This window comes from Sus scrofa, chromosome 14, assembly GCF_054392235.1.
Source record: "Sus scrofa isolate SSC_HxYL_T2T_F1_AM1 chromosome 14, Sscrofa_HxYL_maternal_Yorkshire_Landrace_v2.0, whole genome shotgun sequence".
NCBI classification, from domain to species: Eukaryota; Metazoa; Chordata; class Mammalia; order Artiodactyla; family Suidae; genus Sus; species Sus scrofa.
Window position 1 is genome coordinate 148500146 of NC_139396.1, and position 12474 is coordinate 148512619.

At 34.9% G+C, this 12474-nt stretch overlaps 1 protein-coding gene and 1 long non-coding RNA gene across 10 annotated transcripts in view; one reads left to right on the top strand and one right to left on the bottom strand.

Annotated features, from left to right (window-relative positions):
• Positions 1-7557, bottom strand: part of LOC146397080 (uncharacterized) — a 412496-nt gene extending 404939 nt beyond the window's left edge. Inside the window, exon 1 of the long non-coding RNA XR_014826356.1 lies at positions 4733-7557. This is a non-coding gene — a long non-coding RNA (uncharacterized LOC146397080). The remainder of the gene's footprint in view (positions 1-4732) is intronic.
• The window catches only part of ATRNL1 (attractin like 1), a 770027-nt gene that overhangs the window by 421247 nt on the left and 336306 nt on the right, over positions 1-12474 (top strand). The window lies entirely within an intron of this gene.

Sequence of the window (12474 nt, forward strand, 5' to 3'; positions counted from 1 at the left end):
AAAATAAAGCCAGTGTACTTTGATCTGAACTTATCATATCTCCCTGTGTCGAAAGACCAAGATCCATTCCCTGACATTCATTGTTCTGGAATAAATTGAAATGTATTAGAGAGATTTGGATCACCATTTTGCAAATGTACGCTATTGTGTTTTCCAGAAATATTTTTCACACAGACCCTTTAATTGAGAGGCAAAAGTTCAGATAGCAGTTATACAGATTAGGCTTTGCATATTTGATTCTAGGAATGTACATTTTCAGCATGGTACTCATAGAATTAAATGCACAGCTGCCAAAACTGTTAATGAGCACTGCATGCTTAATTTAGTGCTATGCTGAAAATATATCCTTTTCTGCTCAATATTTTCAATAAAAAAAATTCATTAGGTGTTCTTATCTACTTTTCATGTTCAAGGTACAAGAGGATGTTATATTCCATTAAAAATTAATGTTTAAGTAACAAATTTCAGAAATAAAATATTGACTTTTCAAAGTGATTTTGTGAAAATTTAATTTATGAAAAAGAAAACTCTTTGAATACGGTTGCAGCATTTTGGTTTTTTTTTTCTCCCTGTGCTTGCAATTATTATGCAAATATTATTGCTGTTGCAAAAGATCTTTGTCATGAATTGCTTTGTAATGGAGCAAGGTTATTGAACACTCTTTTTAAAATAGATATGTCTATAACAGTATTATACATAAGACCTGAAGATAAATTCCTGGTGGTAAAAGACTAAACATATGCACCCACCTTTTTTTCCTCCCAAAGTGCCAGAATTAAAGATGTTTATCCAAATACCTTAAATCAATTTATTTTTATATTTATATTACATTCTAGCCAGGCTTGTGGTAGCAAATATGAAACAATGATTGCACTCAGCTTTCTTCTTTAGCTGTCACTAAGATGGTGTCATAATGTTTAGAGATATGCTCTCTAACTGTCATCATTTGTTACAGTTCAGTGATGCATGATAAAGTGTGAGGGACATTGTCTTCCTGAACTGCTAAATGTATTAATGCAGGATGATATTTCCCAATGACTTCTTGCTCAAGGTCAAAATAATGAGATGCATCTGTATTTTTCAACAATTTGTTTATTAATCGATATATTTTGTATCTTACACTGTTTCCTTAGGTTTACTTGATACTCTCTGAATTTTAAGGCAAATATATATTGCAATTTAAAGAAGAACTTGTCATTTTTAACCTTTAATTTTTAAAAAAATAATCAACTATGATTTCTCTATTTTTTCAAATAAATAAACAGCATTGTTGTTTGTTCTTTTTCTTACTACTCATGCAGTGTGCCAGTGGTAGGATTTTAGATGTTTGATCTATTTAAATTATCTTCCTATTTTAATGAATAGTAAAAGTATTTTATAAAGTAATAGTTGATATATGATAGCCAGTCCTTCATTCTGTTTATTTAGTAATCATCTCTTATTCCTACAGAGCTTTAAAGTTTACAACTTGCTTTCACAAGCAATATTTATTTTCATCCTGATAACAATTCCATGTAGTAGATATGTCAGAAAATGTTACCTCCATTTTACAGATGAGGAAATTGAGCTCACCTAAGGTCAAAGAGCTTGAACCTAATGCTAGGATTTTTGACTCCAAATCCAGTATCTTCCCTTCCATTCCATTTGTATTTATTTATATTTGTTGAAAATTTGAAGATTGCATAGCATTGGCATAAATATAACATTGTATTTTTGTAGAATAACAAAGTTCCCACTAATGCAATTAAATATTCCCTGCTTCTGGATAGTCTTTCTAATTCATTACTGTCTGTAAGTGATGTCACTTCATTGCTCACAAAACTTCAGTGGCTCGTTGAAAACTCTATTCTTCCTTCATATAACCATTTTCTAAGAGAAATATTTACTCAGGTAGGATATACCACTGTTTGTAGACTTTCATTTACTGTAGTTGTTCACGTTTCACTGAGTAGAGTGCCTATTGATTGCAAATGTGGGCATGGGATTTTTTTCATTTTATTGGTTTAATAGGGCCCAGTGTATGCTATTGGTTAGGCAACTATCTTTTCAATTACAATCTACCTATCTGCCATAAATGGTCTTTACTTTTTCGCCATAGCATTTTAGACCTTTTATGGACTCAATTTCATTCAGAGTTATACTATCCTGTGGTATCAGTCAAAGAAGCTTCTGTAAATCTTTTAAATTCGGTATTATTAGCAATGTTATATACATAAATTAACTCCATTACTTATACATATCCTTCTGCAACAAAGGATCTAAAAGATAAAATATGTAATTTGGAAGTCTGAACTTTGCTGTTCAGAAATCCCCAAGATCAGTAGAAGTAGTACTGAGATGTTATTTGAAAAACATACCTGAATGGGAAGTTGTGTGTCAGAATTTTGATTTTGAAAGTTCCTTGTAAGTAAAAAAGCTAGAATCATGAACACTACATATTTATGTCGATACTTTGGGACAAAAAGTTGAATATAAACATATATTATAGTAGCTCGTGTATGTAACAGCGAATTCAAACTTATGAAAAATATGCATTCGTGTATTCAGCCATTTAAATTATGATATATGGACAGCAACTAGATTTATATTAAGTAAAGATCTATAGAGCAAAAATGCATTATATAGCAATAATGTATATTACTGTCACTAAATAGAAGAATTTCCATTGTTGGAAGTTTGAAGTTTTTGTGTTTTTTTGGGTTTTGTTTTGTTTTATAATGGAAACCTAAGTTCTTAAAACTCTTAGGGTCAGTGGGGTGCCCACAAGTTAAATAGCTACACATTATAGGTTTTCTTAGCTTTCACTTTCAAAAAATATGATTTGAACTTTTGACTGAAAGTAATAAATTTCTCAGTGGTTTAGAATCTCAGTAGATAAAATTGAAAAAAAATTGCTTCAAGCTTTTGTCTGATTTACTGTGTATAAATGGTAATAATAATTGGGGTTGATTTTTAATGTTTAATTGTTTGAATAGCATGAATTCACACATTATGTATAAGTATACATAAGTACTTACACTATTAATGTAAATACTTCATGGGTAATAGATAGGTTTAAAAATAAAAATAAGTTGAAATGTTTATCTTAATGTTATTAATGAGGAATAACACTAATATGAGTTAGGCTGAGTGAAAGTTCTGAATTTTTTTTTAAAAAGCTGTATAATTTTAGTAACGCGATTATCAAGACATCACTCTACCAAAATTATAGCACTTTCGCCACAAGCATCACTGCTTCTTTGGTCTCCCTGCTCCCTGTCGTTACATGGAGCACACCGAGTATCGGATCGTGGATTAGTCAGGATGTGTGTAGTCCACACTGAAATCCAAGGAAAGAAACTCTTTTCTGACCTTCTAGAAGCTGCATCCACAAGGAATCTTACCTAACTTCCAGAGCGAGGTAATATAGGCTATAATTATAAATAGGAATATTTAGAGTTTTAAAACATTTACTGATTAAATCTGTACTGTGAATCACTGTTTCATAATCATCAAAATTGTGTTACTCATTTAGGAACTCACATTTTAAAAGAGAGAAGATTATTTTCTCAGTTCAAAAGTATACCCAGATGGGGAGTTCCCATCGTGGCTCAGGGGTAACAAACCCAACTGGTATCCATGAGGATGAGGGTTTGATCCCTGGCCTTGCTCCATGGGTTAAGTATCTGGCGTTGCAGTGAGCTGAGGTGTAGGTCAGAGACGTGGTTTGGATCCTGCATGTCTGTGGCTGTGGTGTAGGCGGGCAGCTGCAGCTCTGATTCGACACCTGGCCTGGGAACTATCATATTCCACACTTATGGCCCTAAAAAGCAAAAAAAAAAAAAAAAGGCAATGTATCTTATTAGACCTACTCAGCACAGGAGTGATGGTTTTCCTTGATATCGCCTCTTCATTTGGGGGAATAGTGCCTGAAAACAGAGAAGAGAGCAGTTTGGGGTGGAGATAGGAATAAGCAAGGAATTGAATCTCAAATTTGGGTACCATCAATATAAGACAGAAAAAGGTAAATGGATAGTCAGACATTTGTGTGTACTGAGCAGAGGTTAGGGGAAAGATGTGGGGTCCTTAGTGCACTTAGCACAGATTTATGATTTGTTCTTAAGAGAACCATGGTGTCCTTTGGGCCTCTGGGACAGTAGGTGCTGAAAAGGGAAATGTTAAGAGTCTAATCAAGACATAAGATAATTGATAAAACTAATGCAATTACTTACCTTCATTATGCCGTATTCTATGCTCAGTGCCTCCTAAAAAAATATATTTCACTTTTTTCCTTCATGACTGGGAGCTAAATAAAATTATTGTCCCCGTTTTATAAATCAAACTTGTAGGGGCTGTGTAACTCCCCAACATGATACAGTTGGTAATGCACAAACCAGAATGGAAACCCGGATGTCAGTATTTCAGAAACTATGTTCTTAACTGCTCTTTCTGGTACACTCTATCACCTTTCCAAACTGCTACTAAAACCAAATTTGAGTAGCAAATAAAATATATTTCATAAACAAATGAAAGCAATTGAATTCTGTGCACATTATTTAATAGTATAAAAACTATTTGTCTACAAAAGACTTCCAAGTTCTCTTGGTAGCCTTATTTCTCCAGAAATAAAATAATGAGCCAAAGGCTCATTAAGAACTTTTTTTTTTTTTTTTGGTCTTTTCTAGGGCCACTCCCGCGGCATATGGAGGTTCCCAGGCTAGGGGTCGAATCGGAGCTGTAGCCACTGGTCTACGCCAGAGCCACAGCAACGGGGGATCCAAGCCAGGTCTGCAACCTACACCACAGCTCACAGCAACACCGGATCCTTAACCAATGAGCAAAGGCAGGGATCGTACCCACAACCTCATGGTTCCTAGTCAGATTCGTTAACCACTGCGCCACGACGGGAACTCCATCTTTTTTTTTTTTTTTTTTTTTTTTTTTTTTTTATCCCTGAGGACTCCTCAAAGTTGTAGGTGTAACTTTGTAATTTTATTTTTATTAGTAAATTAATTTTGGTTATGATTAACTTTTAATAGAGAGAGTTAGAATACCATGGCTGCTTACAATCAGTATGTCTGAGTTCAAATCATGTTATTGAACTCTGTACTTCAGTTTTCCCATCTATGAATTAAGGAAACTAATAGTACCCATATCATAGAGTTGTTGCGAACAATAAATTACTGCATATAAAAGTTCTTAGAACAGTGCTTGCCTTGCCTAAGAACTTAAGTTATTTAATTAGCAATTATTATTAAAGAGGATTGGATGTCAAAATTAAAGAATCCAAGGTTAATTCTGTTTTTAACAAATTAAAACTAAATAGCAACAATTTTGATATGTAAGCAGTGTTGAAATGACAGAATAGACTTATTTTCATTGTAACATTTTGAGTTAATGAAGATTATAATGAAAAGAAAATAAAAAATATCATTTACCTTTATTTTAAAATTTCAAATATTTAGATGATATATTACACAAATGTAGAATTTCAAAATCTACATCCTCTCCAAACAATGCAGTACTTTTCAAAGGACTTTTAAAACTACACACTTCATGAGACAATAAAGTAGTGAAAGAAGAACTTAATAAGGTGGAACTGATTGGATTGGACATTTGTATACCTCTGTGGTTATTGTTTAATTGTCCATGAGATCGAGTTATTAAATAAGCAGATTAATATAAGTAACATAAAATAATAAGAACATTGAAAAAGTAATTTTGTTTCTAGTGTACAATTATTATAAGTGACATTTTTGAGCTTGTAAAATATGTATATTTCATTTGGAGAGAAGTTTTTATTTTACCTCTATCAGGTTGTTTGCATTCTATTTCACATATCATCTGTTGGATACTATCAAAATAAATCGTTTAAATATAGTTAGGCATATTAGAAAATATAAATTAGTACACTGGCCTCTGTATATCCTTTTAGGAATATATACTTCAGTAGATTCAGCCTAAGTCTTAATCAAGTATATTCATTTCAGTCTACTATCTTTCAAGTGCAATGTAAACCTTTATGTAATGAAGGAAGAAGTATCATATTTATAAAGTATTTTATTGATTTCGAAAAGCACAATATAAAATAGCCAAATGGTATGACATATTACCAGTTCTCATCTAATTGCATATAGACATAAGAGCTTTTGATTCATATTATTGTGATTAATATTATTTGAATCATGCTTTGTGATTTAAAACAATGTTTCCTCCCAGAAACCAGGGCCAGTAATTTAAGACTTCCATTGACAAAAAATAAGCTAAGACCAATCTTTCCACTGGATTTTAAAGTACTAGGTGATTTTTAAAAAATTTCTTAAAAGCATCAATGAGCTAAGTTGACAGGCTAGATGGTAATACAAGGCAAAGAAAACCTAGGGGAAAGGAAAAGTAAGAAAAGCTTGAGGAGGTTTTGCCCTGTTGACAGTTGTTCATAGCGGTAAACTTGCCATTTAGTTTGTTGACCTCAGAGTGAAAGGGAGCACCAGGAAAATCACAAGCTCTATCCAGCATTGAGAATCTCATAGGAAATGTGCTCCCTTTTAGGGCGGAACCTCCAAGGGATGCACATTCCGGGTCAGGGTGAATTCAAAGTCAATCTGCAACTTTCCCGCCATTTTGTAGCCACAAGACATCCCCTAATTACCTGTAGGATCCAAAATTATCTTGAACCATGAGTTTAGTTTAAAGCAGCTTCTGGTAGAAGGGAAAGGGAATCTGTGAAGGAACATACCTTCACATAAGCTTTAAAGTATCTGCCAGCGTATATTTTGGGGAAAATAAGCAGCAAATGGTTAAAAAGTACCAAGCATATTATAAATAAAGTGCCATTAGCAAGAACCAAAAGAAATGGTAGATGAATAAAATAGGCCTGAAGATTTAAAATATTGGGATCGTTACACCATATTATAAACAGCCTTGCTTATTAGCATGTTGAAAGGAAAAGAAGTTTGAAAAAATCTGAAAATTATAGAAAACTATAAAAAGTAACCTAGCATATTTGAAACTTAACCAAATAGAACTCATGCAATTGAAAAATACATTAATTTGAAAGTGTAAAACTCTGACCAGTAAAAATATATTTCCAGAATGAAGGCAAAATAGACATAAAGACTGAGCAATTTTGACACCAACAGATTATTCACTAATTGAAACCTACAAGCTTCATACTTCAGGGGAGAGGAATGTGTTAGAAGTGAGAAGGTCTGCTATGCTTGAGAAAATGTAATACGTGGGTATTTCCGAACCATTATTACTACACATAGTTACTGATACATAGTCTTACCATATGCCCTAGCAATCTTAAGCCTATGTATATATTTCCTCTTGAGAAATGAAAACGTATATTCAAACAAAAACATGTTCAGGGATATTTGTAAGGGTGCTCTTCATAATCCCCATCTGGAAGCAACACGCAAGGATATGTCAGTAAATAAATGGATAAACAGACCAGTGGAATTTAACTCGGGGGGTGGGGGGGAATGAATGAGCTGTTGATACATACAAAAAAAACACATTTATTATAATTTTTTAAAAGCCTCAAAAGATTGAATATTGTAAAAAAAAAAAAAAAAATTGGGAGTTTCCATTGTGGCACAGCAGAAACGAATCCGACCAGGCACCATGAGGTTGTGAGTTCGATCCCTGACCTTGCTCAGTGGGTTAAGGATCTGGCATTGCCATGAGTTGTGGTGTGGGTCACAGACCCGGCCTGGATCCTGTGTTACTGCAGCTGCGGCGTAGGCCAGCAGCTGTAGCTCCGATTTGACCCCTAGCCTGGGAACCTCCTTATGCTGTGGGTGCAGCCCTAAAAAGCAAAGAAAAAAAAAAAAAGGATTGCATATTGTATACATCCATTTATATGGCCTCATGTAAAAGTAAAGATCACAGCAATGGAGAGCAGATTGGTGTTATCAGGGGAGGTGTCAGGGACTGACTGCAAAGTTGCAGCACAGGGTGGTTTTTCAGGGGCTAGAACTTTTCTGTATTCTGATTGTTTTAGTTTAGGTCGTATAGTATAGGTAGCATAGGATCTATCTATAAACATATAAAAAACATGTACCAAAATTCATAGAATCTTTCTGTATGTTAAAACTCATGGAAATATAAAATGAAAAAGTAGAAGTCTACTCTGGTAAATGTGAACTAAAATTAATTACTTAAGATATCTAAGATTTTATGAAGAGTTTTTGAAAGGTAAAACTAAAAAGTATCAGACACCAATAATGTATATGTCAGGAGGGAGGCTAAGGCCTTAACAAGTTCAGAAGGTGGGTAAAGAAACCCATTTATACTAGACTTCTTAAGTAGACATGTTAAAATATCTAGATTAGCCCATACAATAATAAAATTTGTTTTCTTTTAAACAGTAGAGTGGACTCGTAGGGAGAATGGGGGAGGGGGCAGAATTCATTAATTCAAATGAGACAAAAACGAAGAAAGAAACCAAAAATAAAAAAGTACTTCCAATTGTAGCAGTAAACAGGATAAAGTATAAATGGTCCAAACTCACTAGGTAACACTCAAGGATTACCAAACCGGATAATAAAAGAAAATTTGCTGGGGTTTTTTTGTTTTTGTTTTTTTTTAAATAAGACATTCCCAAAGCACCAGAGCATAAAAGCATAAAGAGGTAGTGCTATTGAAAATAAGAGGCTGGGAGTTCCTGTCGTGGCACAGTGGTTCACGAATCCGAGTAGGAACCATGAAATTGCAGGTTCAATCCCTCGCCTTGCTCAGTGGGTTAAGGATCCAGCGTTGCAGTGAGCTGTAGTATAGATTGCAGACATGGCTTGGATCCCATGTTGCTGTGGCTCTGGCAAAGGCTGGCAGCTACAGCCCAGATTGGACTCCTCGCCTAGAAATCTCCATATACTGTGGGTGCGGCCCTAGAAAAATACAAAAAGACCAAAAATAAATAAATAAATAAATAAAGGCTGTAAAATGATGTTAAGCCAGATACTCAGTACCCATTTGGCTTTGGAGATACATTGTCAACCTTTCTTGTTCCCACGACGACCTCCCACCTCAACTCTGTGCCCTGGGTAGTGACCAATCTAGTCTATGAATTATGTCAAGGAGGACCCCTTGCTGTCTGTCTTCTGATGGGTTAGGCCAGTAAGGAGGCAGTAGGAGTTTAGAGGGTTAGAAGGGAGAAGGTCAGGATATTTATCCTCCGAGCTTCCTTCCTGATGGACCATAGATGGACAGTAGCTATGTGCCTCCACCAAAAGCTACATCTCCTGAAACAGAACTATTTGTAGCCACACCTGTCTCTGGGTTCTAGTAACTTCCTCTCCTTGCAGCTTAAGTTGCTTGTCCTTTTATTCCTAAGATTATGATTCTCATCTTGTCCACCTTTCCTTAAAGAGTTCTTTCAGTAAACTCACCCCACTGCTTGACTGAGTATGCAGCCTGTTTCTTGGCACAACCTTTACTAATACACCAACCAAATTCTAAGCAAAAGAAAACTGATGTGGCATTAATATCATATAAAGTTTACATCAGAAAGCATTTCAATTAATAAAGAGAGAAAATCCTCTACTATTAATGATTATCAGAAAGGTATAATGTATCTAAATCTATAATCCTTTAGCAGCATAGCCTCAATATATTAACAAAATGACAAAATTAGAGTCTACCGTCGTGAGAAGTTTTAGCATAACTTAGCAACTAATATATCAAGTAGATAAGATCATTAGGGGAAGAGAATATTTTGATAATACAAAAATCTTCATTTAATTGAGATAGGTGGAAACTTAGTTAAAAAAGAAACATCTTTAAGTATACATGCAACATTTATAAATATATAAGAAGCCAAAAAGTAAATCTCAGAATATTTCAACGAATTGGTTTCATACAAATCACATTGTTATGTAATGCAGAAAAGTTGGACATTAGCATTAAAAATTTTGACTTGAAAATTCTAGGAATTAGAAGAGTTTTTATTTTTTATTTTTGGGTTTTAGGGCCACACTTGTGGCATTTGGGGGTTCCCAGGCTAAGGGTCAAATCGGAGCTGCAGCTGCTGGCCTCCACCATGGCCACAGCAACTCGGAATCCAAGCCACATCTGCAACCTACACCACAGCTCATGGCAATGCTGGATCCTTAACCCACTGAGCAAGGCTGGGGATTGAATCCGAGTCATGGATACTAGTCAGGTTCGTTACCGCTGAGCCATAGCAGGTACTGCTAGAAAAGTTTTTAAAAGCAAATGTTAACTAATGGGACAAAGAAGAAATCGATGCAGAAATCACAAATGAATGATACTGAAGTGTTACTTATCAAAACTCTTCAAAACTTGTGAAATATAGCAAATTGGTAACAAAAGTTTAAAAAAAAAGCAATAATTCCTGGTAAACAGATCCAGTCAGTATTTTTTTTTTCATATTAATAGATGAGAGATATTTGCAGGATTATTAAAGAGAAAGAAAGAGATGGCACAAATAATAACAGGCTTGAAAAGGTGGATATAGAAGAATTCTCTACACTTTCTCTGATTTTCTAGTAGTTAAAAGTAATTGATATTTAGTGCAATAGTGTTTATAAATTTGCTACATTTGACGCAGGGTCAAACTGTCCATTAGGTACAGTAGGCACATGACTAGGACTCAAAATACTTTTAAGAGCTCACAAACCTGTTTTAATTTACTCTCTTTTAACATCCGAAGAAAAAATAAATGTAATCATAATGTGTATATAAAAATGAACTCAGCCAGGATTATGTTTGCTTCTGTACCAGTGCAGTCATGAAATATAATTTTTCCATTTCTCTCACTGAATTTCTTTCTTTTTTAAAATATATATTTTATGGAGGTGGTGACCCACAAAGGCACAAGTGCTTGTTACCCAGTGAGTCATAATAAAGCTCTGAATTTAACAGCATAAGATAAAAAAAAATTTTAAATACATCAAGTTATATAAAAAGAGTATGTATAATAATTCTATAAGAGTATGATTATGCCTCCTAATATATTTTGCAGCTACATATTTAAATTATGTTTTGTGAAAGTAGGGAGCAAAATATTCAGGAACATTTTACCAAGGCCCTCTCCAGGATCAATTTTTAATTATATCATTGCAGAGTAAATTGTTGGCCACAGACATGTATTTTATAATTCTCAAAAATATATGATTTGAATATTATTACTTGAATACATATTTTTAGACATGTATTAAGTAATGATAAGCATGAGAGATAAAAGCAAAGTGACAAGGGCATGCAGGAGCTGGCTGGAGCTGATTTGTAGGGTGATTGTATCCATCTTTTCCTGGCTTAGCATTTGGTGACATGACTTTGGTAGCTTGAAATGGGCTTTGGTCGTAGTATCTAACAGGCAAAACCTGCACATCAGGGCTTCTCTCCCTCTCTGTTTGGAGAGCTGATGTTAAACATTTACTACCACTTTATGAAGTACATGATACATAAAAGTAGTTTCATAATGCTGTTATATAAAATAATTAGGAGCAATAAAGAGGTTACCTTTGGGGAGTTCCCGTCGTGGCGCAGTGGTTAACGAATCCGACTAGGAACCATGAGGTTGCGAGTCGGTCCCTGCCCTTGCTCAGTGGGTTAACAATCTGGCGTTGCTGTGAGCTGTGGTGTAGGTCGCAGACGCAGCTCGGATCCCGCGTTGCTGTGGCTCTGGCGTAGGCCGGCGGCTGCAGCTCTGATTTGACCCCTAGCCTGGGAACCTCCATATGCCGCGGGAGCGGCCCAAAGAAATAGCAAAAAGACAAAAAACAAACAAACAAACAAAAAAAAACCACAAAAAAACAAAAAAAAAAAAACAACAACAACAAAAAAAGAGGTTACCTTTGCATGATTCTACTCCTTACAAAATATATTCCTTTTCATAAAGCACCCACCCCAGGTCAAAATTACGTTTGTTACCAGAGCTACTTCCTCATTCCCTTTTTGATTTTTTGTTTTTTAGGGCCGCACCCACAGCGTATGGAGGTTCCCAGACTAGGGGTTGAAACGGAGCTGTAGCCTCTGGCCTGCACCACAGCCACAGCAACACCAGATCCAAGCCATGTCTGTGACCTACACCACAGCTCACGGTAATGCCACATCCTTAACCCACTGAGCGAGGCCAGGGATTGAACCTGCGTCCTCGTGGATACTAGTCAGATTCATTTATGCTGAACCATGACGGGAACTCCTTTATTCCCTTTAGAAGCTTGCAGCGTTTCCAGGAAATAGTTTTACTATTGTAATATTACATTTCAAAACAGGGATACCCTTTGAAATTCAAAGTAATCTTTTGTGAAGAGGAAATTTGGGAAACAAGCTGTGTAGAATGACAGAAACAAAATCACATAATTTACCTAATATCTGGGCAGAAATTCAATAAAATCGTGAAGTTTATAATATTACCATGTGTGATACTTTATAGTTTTAGTGGATGTTATATTTAATAAGAAAAGTATTAATATATTTGAAACTGTTTTTGTTCTTCAAGTGCCTTCTGTAGCCACATACACTAAT